The following is a 23,163-nucleotide window of genomic DNA, read 5'->3' as shown; positions in this document are numbered from 1 at the left end:
CAGGGCCACAGGACAGGCTGAATGTGCTTCATATAGACTAGGAGCGTCCCCCCGTAGTTCTTCATAAAAAGTACACAGGAGCTTGCAACAAAGTCTGAGACTGAAGTGGTATGTGTATGAAGGAGCTGCACTGGGTAGAAAATGCTTTTCTACCTTCTGCTCTCAGTACACAGTCAAGATCTCATTGCTAGAATAAAACCTGCACTATGCTGTGCAGTTGAAACTCTGTTTATGAGGGCATCTGCTTTCTTCTATTTTGGCTTTTAAGTAAGATAAAATCCAAACCAATTTCTGGAGCTTTTTCCTTATGCAGTATTGTAGGCAATACATGAATGACATCTGCTATCAAGCCTGTCTTATACCACTTCTTGTCTAAAAAACTTGCTGAAATAAGTGTGTGGCCAAAAACGCAATTAACAAAAGGTTATTTGAAGTTGCATGTTATAGCAATTCCCTACTGAACTTTAATTTACACCTTCTGCTAACAGCTCTCAGCAGGCCAATTTAAATTGTTCAAAAGGAAGCTCCTGTACCTTTTTCACTTCCTTTAGTATATCACCCCAGAATTCTCGCCATTTGCATTACTTGCACTGGCTATCCAACAACCAACTCCTGTGTGACTGGAGGTGAAATAAAATCAGCTATAAATGTTGCAAACAAAAAGACAGTTATAGTTATTATACTGTTCTCAGAAGGAGACACTCCTCTTACTAATTTTCATCATTTGAGGGGTAAGTTTGTTGTCAGCAAACCTTCCAAGAGCACTTGTTTCTGGGACAACTTTGCTATTTCTTCTGTGCAAGTACTGTCAGAAACACATCCTGCTTAGTTACACTGTGAAGCAGAGCCTGACAGGCACCAATACATATTTTGAGATTGTAACAACCACTAAATTTGCCTGTGATAAGACTGTACAGTAAGTCTGTATCTCCTCACACAACTGAAAAACAAAACCAAAAATGAACAGACAGAAAAACCCTGATCGATAAGGTGCACCTGCCTTGAGAGTTATTAAAACAGGAGAAAGACAATGCCCTCCAGCAGTTGGTTATGAAAACAACTGTTTTGGTAGTGTTTATCAGCGTGCAGCAGGACTAATGTTCCAATCATCCTTTCCAAAGTACACAAAAAGCGATTATGCGAACAATAACTCTGCTGTTCTCATTATTTCTGGAAACCTTAGTCACTGAAAACAGTTTAGAAAGAGCTAAGTTTCAAATCCTTTTCCCAGCAAAGAGCTCAACTAATGGATGAAAACAACATCAGAAAAAAAAAAGAAAAAAAAACAACACATTGTCAGCCTTCTACCTGTGTTCCTTCAGGGTTGGTTCAAACAGGTATTATTAGCAAAATCATTTGCAAAGACTACTGGGGAATTATAAGCCTATTCAACAAGTTTCCAGGTTCCATGGTTTGCTTTTCATTCCACTTTAGAATGAAATCTTAAGCTGTTTGAAGATTTATTTATTTATTTATTTACTTTCAGAGCATCTCTTAGGTCTGTATTGAGTACAGGCTGGAATTTTGCTGCATGTGTTAATCATCAGAATGATAGCTGGTATGACAGCCTCCACGCACATAGCTTAAAGCCATCTGACTGAGTAGCTTTCCTGACTCATTTAGTCTCTCCACCTCTGATCTCTCCACATCAACACTGAGAGATATGAATACGGGCCACTCATGTCTAAGCAGTTTACTTCTACTCAATTTTGGACCATCTCAATGGGGTTGGATTCATCCTAATATAGCTGCTGAAGGAGCAGGAATAATTCATAATAGCTTTTTGCCTAAGAGGGTATAAGTAAGAGTACCTCTACTGAAGGCAATTTAGACTAGCTGAAAATATAGCTAAGATTTTTAATGTGAATTACTCAGAGATCCCAGAAGAAAAAGGAGTAAGTGTTTACTGTCCTGACAACCTGCCAGTTTCATATACAATCATGAATGCTTACCTATTCCCTGTTATTCATATGTATTCATATATCTGCAAATACCCTATTAATTCATGAGAAACACACATATAAGCTTTTTCCTGCAAGGAGAGAGATAATGTGAAGTTATACAATGTTAGGAAAGACTGCAGCAGGCAAACTGACCTAAAATTAGGAACCAAGCTATTTTTACTTACTGTCCTCATTTAGTGCTTAATATTACTGTATTCTTGCAGGAAACAAGTCATTTTACAATCAATGTGTTTTACTGAGCGCAAAACTGAGACTTAATGCATGTGAATCTCAGCTGTTTCTTCTCATTCAACTTGGACCAAAACATGTTTTTCCTTCCCTCAACACCATTCTAATAAAAGGTTACCTTGCTGAGCTTCTGGACAGCTTCTTCATGATGGGGCATTATGTTCACATAGGGAGAAGAAATCCCACTTAGTTCCTGTATATTCTCTTACTGAGGAAGATTTGGGGCAGGGGCATTTAAAAATTAATGTGTAGGCAGATATCTTTATAGAAAGGATGCATTTTTTTATGGTTTGGAAAGAGGAGCCGGTCAGATAATCCTATTTTCTAGTTGATTCTTAGAAGGGATCACATGGGTCTCTTAAAATGGGGTTATAAGAGAGACCAACCTACTGCTCTGTCCTTTACTGAGGATTTATCAGCAGCCAAGCCATTGATTTGAATCCCAGGCAACCTAAATCTGGATTGATGTCCCTGCCTGACCCAACTCCAAATCAAGTAAAGCATGCACAGATGCCAAAGTCAGACTCCACATTTTCATTGTTATCTAAATTAAAAGTGCTATTTGAAAGCAAATTTGCCCATTTTGAATAACAAGGAGTGTCTACTTTCAGATGAGTAAGTAAAACTAACAACCTTTCATCCCTGTATTCCTAAGAGGAAACACTGCAATAAAAATAATCACAGAATCACAGAATGGTCATTTGTCAGGACAGGATGCCTGTCCTCATAGGAGGTGTTCCAGTCCCTTCATCATCCTTGTGGCCGTTTGTTGGAATCTCTCCATTATGTCCACATCTTTTCTACACTGGAAAGCCCATGACTGGAGCCAGCACTCCAGGTGCAGCCTCACCAGTGCTGAGTAGAGGTGAAGAATCACTTCCCTCCACCTGCTGGCAGTGCTCTGCCTAATGCAGAGCTGCATATTGTTAGGCTACTTTGCAGCATGGTCACTTTGCTCTCTCTTGTTCAATTTGCTGCACACCAGGACTCCTGGGTCCTTTCCTGCCAAATTGCTGCCAAAATGGGTAGCCCTCAGTCTTGCCTGGTACCTGGAGTTGTTCCTCCCCAGGTGCAGGACTTTGAACCTCTCCTTGTTGAACTCCATGAGGTTCCTATAAATATAGGGAATATATACATAGTAAATAAAAAACTCTATGCCTGTAGTAGCAACGTAGTGACAATAAGCCTAACTAATCAGATTGAAATTGTCCGGCTACTGTCAGTATATATCTTGAGGTGAGTAACAGCTTAACATGAATAGTTCATTTAGGACAACTACAAAAAGCAGAAAACCATGTTTAAACTTGCCCAAACAGATAAATACTGACTTCAGGCGATTCAAAATGAAAAGCTGAATAGGCAAAAGCATTCAATTCCCCTGAAAGTACTTTCACTTGGACCTGCAAAATGAACTGCTTGCTTATTAGAAATGAGTTCTCAACACTAATCAACATAAGGGTGAGATTCACTGGAAATGGCATCAAAACTATAGCAATACTTGGAAGCAGCCCAGCTAAGTATCTGTTGCTTTCATGATGAGAGCAAATAATGGACAAAAATATAAGAACACAAAGAAGAAAGACAACCAAAAAAGGTGAATAAAATAAAACCAGTCTTGAAAAAGAAACAACCATATGGTAAACAACTAAAGATTTCAATTTTAAAGAAATGAGCTGTCAGAGAACAATGTGGATAGTAATGCACCCAAAGCAAAAATCAATCACAGTTCATTGCTATCTGCATCTGAAAAAGCATTGTAGATAATTTCTCAAACATTCAAAAGAGAAGCTGAGAAAGACCATATCAGTGAATGAAGGCTGCTATTATTAACTGGCATTATTAGAAAACAATAATAATTAATTAAAATATATACAATTAATTGAAATAATTGAACACAGTTATACTTGCTGTTGTAAAGCATTCTCTCTCTGAAATGCTCATCTCCCTTCTTAAGGATTATATTCCAGTATACATAATTAGATTCTTTAGAAGGTAACTGCATATAATGGGATTTCCAAGGAAAGCATATATATTCATCAGGAGCTATAGAACAGAATTATACAAGTATAATTAAACTTCCTTGCCTTTTTAGAGGAAGAAAAATGTATTCTCCCAGCACACTATATTATTCCACCTTACATGGTCCCTCCTGCTATAGAGCCAAACAAAGGAATACTATTAAGTTCATATTTATATAATATAAAAACCCAAGACCACATGGCTGTCCAAAGACTGGTATTGTGTGTGCTATTGCACTGGCATCATCTGTGATTACTTTTCATACAGAAAGTTTTAGCAGAAATTTAATAAACATCTAACATCATACAATTTTTTCTTTTTTTTTTTCAGAATGTTCACCAGAAACAAACAAACAAACAAACAAAAGAGTAGCAGATGCATTGGTGTTGGTCATTTTTACTCCTATTGTATGTAGCCACTGTTGCTTTAAACCTATCCTAAACATCTGTGACAAGGTGGCATATGAACATTTTCAAAATTTGGAAGGAGACAATTCATTCTTCAATGAGGTCCTGCTTACTGCAGGAGCCTTATTAAAGTGAAGAAAACTAATGCAGAATAGTGTTTTCCTTCTTCATTTCCCACATCACCTCCATTATGCTGCAGCAGAAGCTGTTAATGCTGGGGATGCCCACAGAGCCCCTCCTCACATAGTGGTAAGTGTGAATGGGACACCAGAAACTGTCTCTGAGGAGCTGTCTTTCCAGAACTGACCGTGCTAAAAAAAAATATTGTTGTGGAGGTTGCATGGGCATGGGTACAGCTGGTGCATGTTTTGTACCAAGGCCAGTGAGGGGAGGTGGTGGACATGCAGCAGTGTGTGCAGCCTTACATGCTTGCACCTATCTGTGTTCGTTGGGGGGAGATTGTGTCTTGGGATTTGCTACAAAAGGGTGTCTACAAATCTGCAGATCTTTGCTAATGTTTTGTAAGTGTCTAGTATTGTAGTTTATTTGCTTTGGTTGCTGCTATTGGTCTATTGGTCCCAAATGCCTCATTCACTCATTAGCACTTAATTATGTCCTGTTAACAATAAACAGTTTTGATACAGATTTGATTTAAACCACTTCAATGGATTTTATTTTTTTTTTCCCCTCTTGGATGTTACTTTTTTTTTTACAAGCAAACAAACAAACCTAAACAGTTTAGAATGCCTCATTTTCAATAACTCAAAGAATCCCAAAATCCATAGTAAGAATTTACGTTTTATCATGACCCAGTCCTGATAACTCCAATCCTGACAACTGAAGACGTGGTTTGCTCCCTAACGAGACACACTTACTATGTCCACTCAGAAACACCTGCTTCACCCTTTGGAAACAGTGTTTCACATGGTTGAAGGTCAAGTATGCAATCCATCAGTGACTAAATGGCGCTCAAATGTTTCATTGATGAAAGTTTTTTTAAAAATAAAATACCTAGATATATTTTTCTCCATTCTTTTGAAATCCCATATAACATGTTTATAGGTGTATATACTCATGAAAATGTAGACAAATGTTCACATATTAATAAGGAAAATTGACAAAACATGCAGATGAATAGTTATAATTATTAATAGAGCAAAAAAATTAATTTAATGTGTTTAAATAAAAATACTGGATTGTTTCAGACAGATGATTGTTTCTTTTCTATTGTTCTCATTTTATATTTCGGATCCACTATATCCATTATTTTGGATGATATATGAAATTCATTTAACGGATTTATTTGTAACCAATGGGTTAAAACAGCAACTCTTTTGAGCAAGAAAGAAACTGAGAGCTGTTATATAGTGTGTCTACTGTGCTTTTAATGGGTTGATACCGACTGTCATTTTCCAGTTTACCTACATTATTATTATTTAGAAGCCATAGAGTAGAAATAAGGAATGACTGCAGTCTGATAACCAACAGCAAGAATGGGAATCTGAAAGAAATGATGTGGGAGCCCAATCTGAAGGCAATGACTATAACACGAATGTTTTATCAACAAGAGCAGAAGCAATCCTGTAAGTCAGTACAGAAGAAGGATCAGTATCTCATTTATGCAACAGAACACAGTTCTCTGGAAAAGTGATGAAAGCAAGGAGATTTTAGAAATTCATTTAAGTGGAAAACAGAAAATAAACAGAAATGTTGGAGGATAATGCTATGTGGAAGAATGCTTTTATAACAGATAAAGGGAGGAAACAGCAATGAACTATTTTATTCCTTATGTATGTGTATGCTTGACTTTATTTTAAATGCATATGCAAGGAGATGTCACATTGAAACCTCCCAGCGTTCAGTCTACCTCCTTTGTGAAATACATTGAAAAGCCTGCCTACATTTTGTGATGTACTATGATTACTGAGGATTTCTCAACACAGAGATATTAAATTAAAAATCAAAACACAGTTAAATCAGCACCATCTGTGTTACAGAAAGACTTATCAGATTTGTAATTAGTATAGGTTATTTAAACAGAATTAGCCTATATAAATTACAGCAGCATCACCAGTAGTGTGGACTAGTAAATGAATCTACAGTAGGTGGTTTATGGGTTTAACTGGATTGATGTGTGCTCCAACAGCTCTGAAAGCACAATTCACAATGCAGGGAAAAAACTGAGTGATCATGTTACAAAATGGCATTTGGATTATTGGCCATCATGGGTTACACTAAAGGAAATGGAATTAAGGTTATAGTCATTAATTCCAATTTAAAGGAGAAAATAAATTTATAGTTGGGTTACAGTGTTTTTTACATACCGACTTATTTCCTTGAGGCATTCAACACAGAAATTATATGCTAGAGATGTTATTCTCTTTGTAATAATTTATACAGCATATAAAAAGAACTCAAAGTCATTGTGTATCCTATTGCAACTTCTGTACACTGAGAATATCTCAAGGAAATTCACAACAAATTATGGAGAAAGTTACTAAAAGCTAATTTTCTGAATGACAACCACTATGTCTGTATGGATATTTGTAAATAATCTCTACGGAAGCTGAGAAAAAAAGTAAATCTGTATTTCTTAAGGTAAAGGGAGAGAGGCAGGCAATAGAAATCTTTTATTTTTTATTTTTATTTTCACCCTACATACACTAATTCCTTAGGTAAGCAACATTGCTTTTTCACTCCTAGAGTCCTCTTTTTTTTTTTTTTTTTTTTTTTTTCCCCTTTAACTCCTGCTGTTTGGCATCCTTATGTCTCTTACTTACATCACCACTTTTTTTTTAGAATTTGTGCAACACTGGCTTCTGTCTAGGCCATCGGACACTTAGATAACAAAAGCAAATGAAACAGAAACAAAAAAAATTATATGTTAATAAGGCTGCTAAGACACCAGGTGGGAATAGAAGTATTTTTAGAAAGAGCTACAACAGTACAAAGAGCTTTTTTTTTTTTTTTTTTTTTTTTCTTAAAATATATTTTTTTAACTCTCCTCCAGCATTCATCACCAAATGCTCCATTTGAAATACTTAGGCTATTGAAATTTCTCAAAGCTCAGGCCCTGGTTCTGGAAACACTGATAATCACAGAGGCTGAAACTGAGCCACTGTAATCCTTTTCTTCAACCCCCAGGAAAGAGGACATCACTTGTAAGGATAATGGAAAATCTTATTTTTGAATAAGCTTGCTTGGCTCCAAACGACTTTGATTGTTTTTAAGTGGATTCATAAATGATTTTAAATGGGAGGGATTCAATGAGCTGGAGTGCAGAAGAATCACAGTGTTGACATTGATAATGAATGCAAAAAATAAAAAAATATATAAAAAAAAAGAAGAAAGAAAAATTTCATGGTTCCTTCTGACAAGCCATTTGCATGTCACTAAAGGTGGTAAATTAAAACCAAACTTTCCTGGATCTCCAGTTCAAGTTTCAGACACAAATTTTTTCACTCTGCAAGACAATTGTGTGGTATTTTTTCTGCTACTGAAAAACTGGTATGAGCACTTTCTTTATGCTGTTTTTCTTTTGTATGAAGCATGCCATGAATTACCATCATAACCAACTGCTCAAGTACAGTTAAGGGGTGAGGAAGAATTATTTCTTACTCAGACACTATTGTTATTAGAGGAGTTCCTTCACAAAGAGAGATGGGCCTGTAACTTCCCTTCACACCCCCAAAGCTTTTGACAGACAAGCAGTGGTCAAGTAGCTAATAATATATAGTGAAGAATGTGGGAGAAAAAGCTTCAGTCTCTGTTCCAGCATAAAATCCCTTTGCAGAAGTGAGTTAGTGCCTTACTTTGTCTCAGTACAGGTAACAGGATGACATGGCTGCAGATAGGTGGAAAAATACACTAAAGAAGATGAGAAATTTGAATGCTGTGGTAACAGAGGTCTGACAGCTATCTAGACTAAGAAAACAAAAGAGAAATATCATCTGAAAGAAATAAAATCAGCAATATGATAAAATTTAGTATGATCTAAAAAAAAATAAGCAACATGGTCTAATGCCAAAGATATACTTAAAAAGGGTACTAGTTAGGCAAAGGTATTTTAGTAGTTTAGCTTTTGCATATTTATATATATATATAACTGGCTCTTCTTTACCATTCATGTTCATTCCTTGTGCCACATGGACACAAAAATGAAGACATTGTGTCAAGCATGGGATAACCAAACCACAGTATTTGCAATAGACAAGATGACTGGGAGGGAACCAAGAAAAAGGACAACAAAGACATTCAGACTGTGGTCAGAAACACAGCTAGGGAAAAAATGACAGCCTACTCTCTGTCCACCAGACATATTTATTTATTTATTTATTTATTCATGGCTGTTCTGATTGAGCATTCAAGACCTGAAAGCTCTTTAGGGCAGAGGTTGTTTCATGCTATTTATGTCTTATTCCAGAAATGCTATACTCATCTTTCCTGAAAGGAGGGAGTAAAAACCTTCCACTACTCCCTCAGCAAAGAATAGTATGCAGTACTATTCACTGCTTTAATCCAACTTGTTTTTACAACATGCTTGCATTGAAACTACAGTATCCCTGTTTTCCTGTAGATAGAAAAATAGATAAATAAATAATTGTATTCCCACAGGTGAACACAAATAGAATTACAGAATTTCTAGGTTGGAAGAGACCTCAAGATCATTGAGTTCAACCTCTGACCTAACACTAACAGTCCCCACTAAACCATATTCCTAAGCTCTACATCTAAACGTCTTTTAAAGACCTCCAGGGATGGTGACTCCACCACTTCCCTGGGCAGCCTGTTCCAATGTCTAACAACCCTTTTGGTAAAGAAGTTCTTCCTAACATCTAACCTAAAACTCCCCTGGTGCAAGTTAAGCCCATTCCCCCTCATCCTGTCACCAGGCACGTGGGAGAACAGACCAACCCCCACCTCGCTACAGCCTCCTTTAAGGTATCTGTAGAGAACAATAAGGTCACCCCTGAGCCTCCTTTTCTCCAGGCTGAACAAGCCCAGCTCCCTCAGCCGCTCCTCGTAGGACTTGTTCTCCAGGCCCCTCACCAGCTTCATTGCCCTTCTCTGCACCCGCTCAAGCACCTTGATGTCCTTCTTGTAGCGAGGGGCCCCAAACTGAACACAGTACTCGAGGTGTGGCCTCACCAGAGCCGAGTACAGGGGGACGATCACCTCCCTAGCCCTGCTGGTCACACTGTTTCTTATGCAAGCCAGGATGCTGTTGGCCTTCTTGGCCACCTGAGTACACTGCTGGCTCATATTCAGCCGACTATCCACCATCACTCCCAGGTCCTTCTCTGCCTGGCAGCTTTCCAATCACTCATCTCCCAGCCTGTAGCTGTGCTTGGGGTTGTTGCACCCCAGGTGGAGGATCTGGCACTTGGCCTTGTTGAACTTCATGCAGTTGACCTCAGCCCATTGGTGCAGCCTATCCAGATCCTCCTGCAGAGCTTTCCTACCCTCAAGCAGATTGACACATGCACCTAGCTTGGTGTCATCTGCAAACTTACTGAGGGTGCACTCAATGCCCTCGTCCAGATCATTGATGAAGATATTAAAGAGGACTGGCCCCAGCACCGAGCCCTGGGGGACGCCACTAGTGACTGGCCTCCAACTGGACTTGACTCCATTAAATACAGAAGGCCTACACAAAATATACAAATCAACACAGAAGAAGAAACAAACTGAATATTAGCATGGCACACACATGGCAATGAAGTCACATTTTGCCTTAAAAGCACCTGTTATATAACTCTTCTTCAAAAGAGAGAAGAAAGAATACAAAAAAAAGTCTGGAAAATGACTTGGATCCTGAATCCTTTGCACACATTTGCTTTTGAAGTTGTATTAAACCATAAGGTTGTGTTTATAGTTAACTGCAGGTTTGAGAAGAACACCAACACTCTTTAGGTAGGAGGTTTCTGGTGGCTTAAAGTGCCACGAGTATTCAGTTTTGCATATTTTCCTGACTGTTTTAATTCTTTTCATATTATGGTAAAACAGTCTACCAGCCTCATTACTACACATGAGGAGTTTTATTAACTTGGGTTAAAATTGTTATGACATCTGAATGTGAGGAATGGAATGGTGATTGCATTGACAATTCTCAGTTGGTTGGAAGTGGTATATCATAGTTGTAAAGCTTGACTTTGATCATATCTGAATAATAAAATGCAAGAGAGCCTAAGTTTTCTGAACAGTGAAATATGATATTCTCATGAGGAAAGAAAAAGTCATACATTACCCAGGCTCAGAAACCAGTGGGTTTTACAAAACAATGGCATTTACCTGACAGTGGCACTTATAAGCTAGATATAGCAAAGCCCACGGAAACCTTGAGGTTCAGAAAGACATCCATGTTGATATTAGAACCTGCTCTTGATATTAATTATCTGCTTTCTCTATTTAATTGGAGAGTTAGCATCTAACTGCTTTTGAAAGCAAGCAACTCCTTTCTCTGCCCTGTTCCGTGAAACCTTTCTCTTTCTTGATAAAGATATCTTTTAGAAATTTGGTCCCTACAGCTTCCATTACCTTTGGAAGAAGAGGTTGACAGAAAACTTGCAGATTGGTTTACCCTTGCTCTTTGTTGCACTTTGATGTCACAGATAACTTCTCATTTTCTTAATTTAATAAGTTTATTCACATGGAATAGATCATTGCCTCTGTAGTGAGAGCTAAAAGGGAACAACTATAAATAAATCTATTTTAAAAAGTTATCTATACCTAAGGCCCCTAAATATAGCTGCTTCCACACATAACAAGAACTGACGTTATGTATTGTGGGAATGGATGCCATGTAGCGGGAGGACTAAACAGCTTTCAGAACTGTGTTGTGATCTGTACTGTAAACAAGATAAATCAGTGCATTTCCTATACCTCCCATCCTACACAGCAGAGGATTTAAATTGCTAAGCTCCTTGAAAGGGAATGTAACACCTCATAAGTCTGGCTGTTGGGAAAGAAGGATCTTTGCCTACATTCTGACCTACCCAGGAAACTGTGTGTCCTACATAGAAAAAAGGTAAGCAGATTCATGCCTAAGACTATTTTGAGGCAGGGACTCAAATTCTGCTTGCCAAGCATTAAGGTAGAGGGTTATTTTCCAGTCTATCTGCATAGCTGCAAGAGGAATAGGTAGAAAGCAGTCCCCAGAGAACTGACTTATGATACTGCTGCAATTATGGATGATTTGTCTGTCTTCATGCTCAGCTCATCTGTGCATTAACTGACATCAGACCAGAAGCAGCAGATACAATCTTAAGCATCTTCACAGTATTGCAGACATGGATTATGAAATGCCATGATTTTTAAGGACAAGGAAGTTAACAGTTCTCGACAATATAAAGGCAGACTGTTGCTGCAGGTCACAGAAAGTCAGCTTTCTTTCCATTATCATTAACACATTTGAGAGATGCTTCATTGGATGATAAGAGGAATTGACAGGTATTCAATAGGAGCAACTACGCAAAAGAGAAGTGCTGAAGTCTAAATTAGTTTAAGTCCTTCTTCATTTAGGTGATTTTCTGCTCAAGAGTAAAAGAGATATTTTCTAGGTCAATCAATGTCCTGATTAAGGGGTTCTCTAGCAAAATTATTACTATTATTGTTGTTGTTGTTTGGTTGTTTTTGTTTGTTTGCTTGTTTGTGTTTTTTTTGTTTGTTTTTTTGTTTGTTTGTTTTTTTGTTTTTGTTTGTTTTTGTTTTTGTTTTAGTGATATAAAATATAACTGAGTTGATACACAAACAATTCTTGGTGCATCTTTGTTGCATTTTAGAACCTACTAGGTGAGAACCAGAGATGAATACTTCAATCTGGATTAAAAAGACTTTCTTCTTGGACTGCATTCTTATTATGCTGTATAGTAGCTTCAGGAGGGCCAAATAATTTCATTAAGTCAGTAAAACATTTAACAAAATAGATTTTCCTGTTTAAATTATCTCACTCTGGTACTCTTTAACAGTAACTTATGTCAACAGTAACTGATACATGCCAGCTTCAATTTGACATATAATCTGGAGCTAGTGCCTAAGGATATGGGAAATAAGATATTCTCCTGTTTATTTTCAGAGAACTAATGAAGAAAAGAGTGAAAGAATGTTAACCAGAATGATGGGAAGATGTTACCAAGTATGGTTAACCAGTATAAGAGAATGTTAAAAAATGTCTGTTACTATCCAATAAGATAAAGTGGATAGGCAAAAACACTATGAAAGCTGTGTTTGTTCTACAGTAGGAGGTAGTTCACAACTGCAGGCACTTCTCTACTACATCTAGTATTTTCTGATTTGTAATTTTGTTTAATGACTGTTTATGACTCATTAGAGTATTTCATTAACAAAGTAGTAGTCAGCAATCTCCTTCATCCTTACCTCAGAGGTTACTTTAGTCACAGAATGCATAGAAACAGAGAGGGCTGACAGCAGCAATTTTCCTCCTGTTTTGTAGAAAAGTAGGGAGCATTTTTAAATTTTCATAAAAGTAAGACTATCAAGTACTATCGATAGTCTAACTACTAAAGGATGAAATATTTCATTTGAGCCAGTAGCAAAAGCTTGAATGAGTTTAATTATCCTTATCCAAATTTCCAGGATCCGCAAAATTCCTAAAATTTCAAGGAATGAGACTTTATAAGACTCTTTAAATTTCTTATCAAGTCTCACTAGAAGAATTATGCACCTAGTTGCTCCTGAATTTAAACCTTCAGCACCAGGGAAAAATTGGAGAAACCTGGGAATTTCATTCAAAATCTTAACTGAGGCACATATGATATGATATAATCCATACTGTAATGACATAACTTAGCTTGATTTAAATTTGATTCAAATGAATGAAAAAGGCTGTTACCTGTTTACTGATGCATTTTTTAAATTTAATTTTTCATATTTGTATTTAGTTTTCAATGCTTTACTGCCTGAAGGAAAAACTCCACTTATGCTCAGCAAAAATGCTCAAATCCATATTTAGGTATTAATCATAAAGTACCTTTTAACAGAAGTTTAAATAGAGTACAGAACACATAAATAAAGTAAGGATTTCCAGGTTCTATAACAACACAGAGAAAAAAAAAAAAAAAAAAGATGTTTTCCACCAAGGCTAATTTCAAATGCTAGACAAGATCCTTTATTTTATGCTACATAATATAGGAAAAGAAAAAAAAAAAATCTTAACTTGAACAGGAAAATGTTTCCAATAAGAGTAAATTGGAAGTGCTCTCTATACAAAATGTCCTGGTTTCAGTTAGGACAGAGTTAATTTTCCTCCTAGTAGCTGGTAGGGTGCTAAGTTTTGGATTAGGATGAGAAGAGTGCTGATAACATGCTGATGCTTTAATTGTTGCAAAGCAGTGCTTACACCAAGCCAAGGACATTTTAGCTTCTCACTCTGTCCTGCCAGTGGGCAGGCTGGGGGTACAGCAAGAGCTGGAAGGGGACAGACCCAGGACAGCTGAGCCAAACTGGTCAAAGTGGTATTCCATACCATATGGGGTCATACTAAACAATATATAGGTGTGGTTAGCCAGGGTGGGGTGGCTGGGCTGCTTGGGGTTAGTCTGGGCATCAGTCAGCGGTTGGTGAGCAATTGCATTGTGCATCACTTGTTTCGTACACATTACTATTAGTAGTGCTATTATCATCATTATTGCTATTATTATTATTGTTATTATTATTTTTCTGTCTTAATAAACTGTCTTTATCTCAACTCACAGGCTTCACTTTCCCGTTTCTCTCATGAGCTGTGTGGTGTTTAGCTGCCAGCCGGGTTAAACCAAAACACAGAACAAGAAAGGACATAGAAAGTAAAAGTGCATATGTTATAAGAGTGAATCTAAACCAGGGAATGTAAAAGGGACCAAAATTAATGTAAACTGAATATGTGCTATTTTTTTTCCTTCAGAAAATTGACAGTTGACAATACTATATTGGCCAGTTAGTGGACTGAGTATTCTGACATCCTTGAAAGGTCCTATTTGGATATAAATCTCACTTAAAACACTTCAAACTGCTATATGATTATTTATATGTTCCTGTCCTGCTGGGTTGCAAAAAGGAAACAAAACTTCTTCAGTCTGCAGAGAAATGAAGATTTCTCAATTTCTTGACAGAAACAGAGGGAGATGAAAGTACTAGAAATCAAATATGTAGCTTGCTGGGACAGACTGCAAGTACTCCATTGCTCTACATGATTTTCCTTGAGTTAGTTCATCTGCCCTGTAGGCATATCACTGAACAGTTCATCACAGATACACACGGACTTCAGCTGCAAACATGCACAACTAACTTCTCAGTGATCTGAGGAAGCTGTTTTTTTGTTGTTGTTGTTGTTGTTGTTGTTTTGTTTTGTTTTGTTTTTTCAGATCAGCTTTTGAAACAAGCTGATTAAAATCTTCCGTTTCTTTCTCAAAGTTCCATAACAGCAAAATCCCAAATAAACTATTAGTTAAAATTTATGCTGGGAAAGTAGAAAACTGAATGTGCCCGTGTTTCTTTTCACAAAGCTACAGACCACAGGAATGGCAGAAATTGCAGTTCTGGGAAGAGGTTACTTGAAGAAGATGCTACACGAAGGATACCTGCCCTCACAGACATTCATTCACATTAACTATGCAAGGCATCAGGTGAGGGAATCCATCATCCGTTTTTCATTAAAGTGCACAGAAGGTCTTGTACGTGGTATATACCAGTAACAATGAGTCTACACAGCCTTGGAAATTAGGCTGGCAGAAAGTGATAAAAAGGAACATGGTGATTACGTGTCTGAATAGTGAGCAAGATCCAAGGAAATTAGAATGCCATTCATAGCCTTTAGTTAGGCATTTAGTCACTTTCAGTGCTTGTGAAGAGATATTGATTCTGTAATAGACTAGGGAATTACTGATAACAGAAGCTGGATCTACGCAAAATCTAACAGGCCAGCTACTCTCTAAAATTCTTATCAGCAAAGCTTGCCTTTCTAAATCCACACAGGACATATGATCTACAATTTGACTCATGGTGGTACATTTTAAACAAATTATCAGAACAGATTCTGAGACCTGAGAAATGATCCCAACAAAATGACACCACTAGAGCAAGTACACACTCTTCTAAGCCACCTCATTGGGGCCAGAATCCTTCCTAGATCAGCCATCAATCCATTCATTTATAGTCACTGGACAGTATGATGCATTTGAGCTGAATTTATTTATAGATAAAGTGATGGAGTGCTCTCTCTCTCCCACCCCCCATTTACAAGTGAATTCATGTCTTCAGCTAAACAGCAACACTGAGATGTTACAGAAAATTTCGTAGAATGAATTTGATACTCTTTCTTGGCTCTCTGAAAAGATAGGTGACCCAAAGGCTAAAGATTAGGTCTCAGTTTTATTCTTTAACTAGATATTACTGAGATCAGAAACAGTTTTTTAAACATAGCCTAAGGTAAAGTGCTAGCATAATGAATATCAATATTGTTACCTCATTATTAAATAAGACTTTCAGATCAAAAGTTTGCCCTGGCAAGCTCCATCTTACTCTTGTGGCTTAATCATTTTATTATTAGCTTGTTTGAGATAAATCATGCACACATGGAAGCAATTCTTAACAGTGAACAGTAGAGATGGCTAGTTATGTGGTCATGGTTTGCTTTCTAGCAAACAGGTTTTACACATGCCTAGGAAAATTAAAGCACATATAAAAACACCTAAGGAAACCATCTACACTATTTTCTCCAGGACAGCTAATTCAAAATGAATTAGGAAGACAGAAACAAATGACTGCAGAAAGCAAAGCATAATAATTTCTGTCAGTCAACCACATGTAGCACAAGAAAAGGGCTTGTCATCAACCATCATTAATAAACATGAACTAAGATTAAGAAGAGAGCTACGAGTGAAGAAGAAACATTCACACATAAATAGAAGAAGTCATGGAGCAAATATGATGGATAAGCAATGTTTTTGGAAAAAAAAACATCAAGCAAGACTAAAGTGGGTGTAAAATACAAGCATCTGGAAGTTGCTGAAGGCTGAGATTAAAAAGGACATTGAAACACAAACAACAAATGACAGCAAGAAATGAAAGAATGAGCATCCTGATTATTGCCTTCTGCCCCAGAAAGTGAAAACCAATTGCAGTACCTTAACTCAAAGTATATAACTTGTTAATACCTAACATAATTTGTTCCCTGCCCAACTGTGATTATTACAACCAGAAGATGAATGGGATTGAAATTAGGAAGCTTGGAGTGTAGGTAATCTTTTTTAAGATTCACACTGCAAAGGACTGAGAAAAGCACTGCTAGGGGGGTGTTAAAAATCTGTAAAATGGTGCAAGGTAATATTGCAGCTAACAATAAAGGCCATGCAAGAACAGGTATGTAGGTTATGGCAGTCTGAGGGGACCCTATACCTACCAGTCTGCAGATCCTTTGGAAAACATGACAACAAGAAGTATGTTAGCCCACAAAGATCCACTCTGCAACATTCTCTGCACCATGTCAAAATAGATTCAGGCCATTGTCAACTACTACTGTGAAAATTGAAAAAAAAAAAAAAAAAAAAAAAGCTAACGTACTTCACCTTTGTGGGCTTTTCAACATCTGGGGAGAATTTATAGTGTATTACTTTCTAGAACTATATTAAAATAAGTACCAATAAACTACAAGGACAGTCTGAAAAATGAATAACCTCACCTACCTGCTTCGAGCACTTGAAACAGATTAAATAAAATAGAGTACTGCATCCACATATATTAGATTTTTAGTGTGTGGGCAGATAATCTATTATCAAGGCAAAACCTTCCTATAACTCTCTTGGGGCTGCTGTCCATGCCACTACCTTCACATCTGATAATGTCATGAGTGCAAAAATAAATATTGACATTACCTATACCGTTCTTGTTCTGTGCTTTCATGACCTTCTGTATCTAGACTGAATACTTAGATAATTGTTTCCACTTCTGCTGAAACTTTCTTTATAAAAACACTGAAATTCACATAGCACAAGTGATATAACTTCTTCTCTCAAATTCTAATGAAGGGAAGAATTCAGAGAAATAGTACCAATTAAAGAAGAAAGATTGAAACAGAAGAACAGAACCAGTAAAAGAAGAGATTAATATGCAAAAAGTGTGGCTGCTCACAAGTGAAGTCAAGTCACAAACTCTTTACACATAGAAAGTCTTTATAGATATAGGACAAACTCTAGAATATGTGCAGAAGGAATGTGATCCAATGTACAGAGACCTTTCAGAATTCCTTAAAAAGCAGTGAAAAATGATTTTTCCCTGAATCCCACAATTATCATCCATCTCCTTCAGCACAATGCACAGACAACACATGGATCAAAATGGAAAAGGAAAAAAAAAAAAAGTGTCAGAATCTAACTTAAAAAAAAAAAAAAAAGCTGGTACAAGACACTAATATTTTTTACTTTTTATTTCTAACTCACAGTGAAAATTTTAGTTGCTAGAAAACTTAAATTCTAACTGTTTTAATTGCAGTTGTTGCAGCTCAAAATGAAACAACAAATACTGAATATATATATTCAAACAAATACTGAATAATAGAAATCAGTATTTTCCCCTGATCACTATGAGAATGCAGCACCTTGAAGAATAACCATCCTCTTTGATCTATTCATGATATAGTAGTCAACTGTCAATTTTACTCTAATGCATTTCCAAACCATATATCCATGACAAACTTAAGTATAACAAATCTTTAATATCTTCACCGATGATCTGGATGAGGGCATTGAGTGCACCCTCAGTAAGTTTGCAGATGACACCAAGTTAGGTGCGTGTGTCGATCTGCTTGAGGGTAGGAAAGCTTTGCAGGAGGATCTGGATAGGCTGCACCGATGGGCTGAGGTCAACTGCATGAAGTTTAACAAGGCTAAGTGCTGGGTCCTGCACCTGGGGCGCAATAACCCCAAGCAGAGCTACAAGCTGGGAGAGGAATGGTTGGAAAGCTGCCAGGCAGAGAAGGACCTGGCAGTGATGGTGGATAGTGGGCTGAATATGAGCCAGCAGTGTGCTCAGGTGGCCAAGAAGGCCAACAGCATCCTGGCTTGTATCAGGAACAGTGTGACCAGCAGGGCTAGGGAAGATATTGTCCCCCTGTACTCGGCTCTGGTGAGGCCGCACCTCGAGTACTGTGTTCAGTTTTGGGCCCCTCGCTACAAGAAGGACATCGAGGTGCTTGAGCGGGTCCAGAGAAGGGCGACAAAACTGGTGAGGGGCCTGGAGAACAAGTCCTACGAGGAGTGGCTGAGGGAGCTGGGCTTGTTCAGCCTGGAGAAGAGGAGGCTCAGGGGTGACCTTATCACTCTCTATAGGTACCTCAGGGGAGGCTGTAGCAAGGTGGGGGTTGTTTTGTTCTCCCACATGCCTGGTGACAGGACGAGGGGGAATGGGCTTAAGTTGAGCCAGGGGAGTTTTAGGTTGGATGTTAGGAAGAACTTCTTCACTGAAAGGGTTGTGAGGCATTGGAACAGGCTGCCCAGGGAAGTGGTGGAGTCACCATCCCTGGAAGTCTTCAAAAGACGTTTAGATGTAGAGCTTAGGGATATGGTTTAGTGGGGACTGCTAGCGTTAGGTCAGAGGTTGGACTCGATGATCTTGAGGTCTCTTCCAACCTAGAAATTCTGTGATTCTGTGATTCTGTGAAATGCGATTGTCCCATGAAGGAAATATACATATGCACACACACATACATATATTACGTACATAAACACACACAGGAATTTATGTTTCAATTCAGTTAAAAATAACATAACAGAGGTCTATTGGATGTTAGAGTAGATTTGAAGAATGAACCATTTGAGACATTCAAGCTTCTTTTCTATATTTTTCATAGATAGTGCATAAGTTCACTCTGCCCTTCTCTACTGGAAAGATCTTTCTCAAAGTAGCTTAGCTTTTAGTGCGGGAACCTGGAATTCTCTTTTCATTTCTGCCACTGACACTCACACATGACCTTTAAAACATTATGCCACTTTTTTTGTGGCTCCGTTCATTGATCTGCAAAATGGTATAAAAATGCCTGCCTCACAGCTGTGTTGCAGATTGTTGATATTGCCTTATGCCAAGGCAACCATAGATAAAAAGCACTGTCCAGGAATGTCCTGGGTAGCCAGTTCCAAGAGAAGGTGCATTGACAGCCTGGCTAGTTTCTCAGGTATTAACTCTGATACAGCCATGAAAGCTAATTCTTTGATCACAGATTGTGGGAATGCACTGTTGAAAAAACATGCATCTTTTGCATCTATTGCATACACAATAATCTTACGATGAATAGCAAAGTGGACTTTACAACAACTGTGCTGCAGCTAACATATAAGATAAAAGAATAACACTAGGACAGAGAGGTACAGGGGAGGAGCAGATAAGAACAGGTGATATTTTTATGAGTGTTTTAATTAACTTCTGTTCACTTTGAATGTTTCAGCTTACATGTTTTCCCCCTGTCTAGCATTATCAAAGGGTATTACAGTTAACAGTGGTGCAATTTATTTCTTTACATCTTTCACAGAATTACAGAATGGCTGAGGTTGGAAGAGACCTCTGGAGGTCACCTGGCCCAACTGCTTGCTTAAGCAGGGACACCCAAAGCAGGCTGCCTGCTGTGTCCAGGTGGTTTTTGAAGCTCTCCAGGAACGGAGGCTTCATCACCTCTCCTGGCAACCTGTGCCAGTGCTCCATCACTCACACAGTGAAGAAGTGCTTCCTGATATCTACCCGGAACCTCCTGTGCTTGTGCCCATTGCCTCTTGTACCTTCACTGGGTACTACTACAAAGAGCTTGGATCCATCTTCATTGCATCCTCTCTTCAGGTATTTATAGACATTGCTGGGATCCCTCCAGAGCCTCCAAGTGTCTAGGCTGAGTCCCAGATCTCAGCCTTTCCTCACAGGAGAGGTGCTCCACTCCCTTTATCATGGGACGCCTATATTGTCCCTTTCCTACACTGCATAAATGGCATGAAGGGTTTTAAAAGAATATAATACAGACTGTATGTATTAAAGTGCATTTTACCAGATAAAAAATGAATAGTAGATACTTGCAGTCATGTGTATCCACTTAAGAAACTCATATCATTGCCACATTAATATAAAACACTTGAAAGGAAAAGCAATTTCAGAATGCAAATCCTGTTTTGGTATTTCAACATTTCCATTACTTCTGCAATATATATATATATATATATTATTTTTTTCTGCTTTTAAAGAATGCTTTTATCTCATCATAGTAACTTGTAATGAAAAAAAAAGTTCAAAAATTTCTCAGAAGATTTTTACTCAAAAGCTCTTAAGTGCTAGAAGATCATTTTTAATTCTTAGAAGTGCACTTAACATTAATATTTTATATAACTCAATATGCATATATTACAGGAATTAAATATAGAAAAATATCAAGTTACAGTACTCTCAAAATTCAGAGATTAAGAAGTTAGCATAGATTAGCTACTCAAGACTCTGTTGATAGACAGACAGTTCCAAATAAACAGTTGCTAGGTCTGTTGCTTTGTGGGCATTTTTAAGCCCTTTTATTTTCTTCTTCTTTTTAATTTTCATTTCTCTTTAAACAAATATAGCACTTCAGAGACATGCAAATGAATTATATCAATTTAATTCCACAGCAATGATCATACAAGAACTTCTTTCAACTCCTTTAAAAATTTAGATGAGGCATTTTAAGCTTTCTGATTCTCTGGTGTTGGGTTTTCCAATGAATTTTCAGTTAGTGTTTTCACGATCTGATTTCTTTTCTATGAACCTCCATTCTATCTCTCCACTAAACTTGCTACTTCTGCTTTTTAGACCTAGTGCCAAGAGTAATGATTGCTCAAGCAATTCACATTTTTAGGTGACCTTTATTTTCATCATTACTCTGATTTTTACGTTAACTAATTTACATTTAGCTACTTGGACTGCTATTGTCAACTGAATTTTCACTAAACAGGAAAACTATGTCTCATCCATTCTGTCACCGCAAATGAATTTTTATTCATGGAGATAGGTATGAGAAGATGGTAGTAGAATGTCCATTACATTTTACCTCTGTCAACTCTTGCTGTCAACTTACAGTCTTAGATGTCAACTCTCTCTTTCTCCTAAACTTGAGGATGAGCCTGAACAGAACACAATAGTACATCCCTAGCCATGTACCATTAACATATACTATTACTCACATCCCTAATCTCTTAAGATTTAGCAGTTTTGGATGTGACTGACTAGTGTGTAATTCTCAAGTCAGCTTCACTATTGACTGAGTTTGTGAGTGGATGTGCCTGTGCATTTGTTAGAAGCACAATTTCCCACCATTTTTTTCTACAGTAAAGGGAACTAAAGTGATATATTAATAACCTTCTCAATGAGAGGCATATTGTCAGCACATGACATACTATCACTACACAGCTTGGTGGACTCCAGACTCCAACCAATTTGTGGAAGGACTTCTAATTCCAATAGAGCGTTTGGTGAAATTTCCTACTAACAGTCTGTTTCAGAATACATCTATCTAGAAGCACACTTGTTTGTGGGCTACATAAAACTGCACTGGGAAAACATGTTTACCTCAAGGCTTTTAGAGTTAATTCTAGCTTATTATGTGAAATGCATGCAGAAGTTCTACAGGTATGTAGAGGTTATCCCTCACTATCAACAAAAGAAAACTAGCTACTGATACTGACCAAGGAACATATATGGCCACATTCTTTGCTCAGTAAAACTTCATTAGGGCAAAGCCTCCTGATTGTCAGACTAAACTTGAAGTCCAAGGAGCATGCTTCTTTAATATTGCTCTTATCTTTAACCTTCCTTTCACCAGAATCAAATATTTTAAAGCTTTCTTACTGTGTTTTTAAATGCAAGCAGTGAAATACTTGTATCGCTGTATCTTTAACAAGGTCTACAGCTATCTACAAGCTGAAGATATACAGATAGACATAGAAAACATAACAGTACTAGCTTTCAAGGTGATTATTCGGGAAAATTAACAAAACTGGTTCATACCACAGCCACTGTAAAACTGGAGAAGACCATCCCACAGAAAAATTGGAACAATTGCAGGAATGGGACAAAATAAGAAAATTAAAAACCAAAACAAACAAACAAAACAAAACAACAAAAACAAGCAAGAATGTTTTTTTTGTTTTTGTTTTTGTTTTTTTAATAGGGATGCACATGGCAATTTGTAACAATTTCTTAACCCAATACCAACTATCAGAGTTATCCAGCACAAATACAAAGAGGGGGTCAGGCTGCTTTTACCATGAGGTTAAATCACTAAAGCTTTGTGCTGTAGACAACACTCAAGATATTGAAGAACTATGAAATTAAAGAAAATGAAGCAATCAGTTTCCTAGGTGCTGAATTGTAGGATTTTGTCTATTTTGATAACTGTGTGACAACTAGTCTCAACAATATGCTGCAGATAGGTCCAGGTCCTCAAGAACAAACTATACAACTGACTGTAAAATCAATGCTTTGTTATCTAAGTGGTAATTATGATGATGGGTAGCATAATGATGATGGGTAGTAAAATGATTGATGCCCCA

At 37.4% G+C, this 23,163-nt stretch overlaps 1 protein-coding gene across 6 annotated transcripts in view; it reads right to left on the bottom strand.

Moving 5' to 3' along the window:
* The window catches only part of LINGO2 (leucine rich repeat and Ig domain containing 2), a 575,497-nt gene that overhangs the window by 193,875 nt on the left and 358,459 nt on the right, over positions 1-23,163 (bottom strand). The gene's annotated exons all lie outside the window — the stretch shown is intronic.

Source organism: Aythya ferina (assembly GCF_964211825.1).
Source record: "Aythya ferina genome assembly, chromosome: Z".
NCBI classification, from domain to species: Eukaryota; Metazoa; Chordata; class Aves; order Anseriformes; family Anatidae; genus Aythya; species Aythya ferina.
Note: the sequence above shows the minus strand (reverse complement) of the source record. Positions and strands in the feature narration are given on the sequence as shown.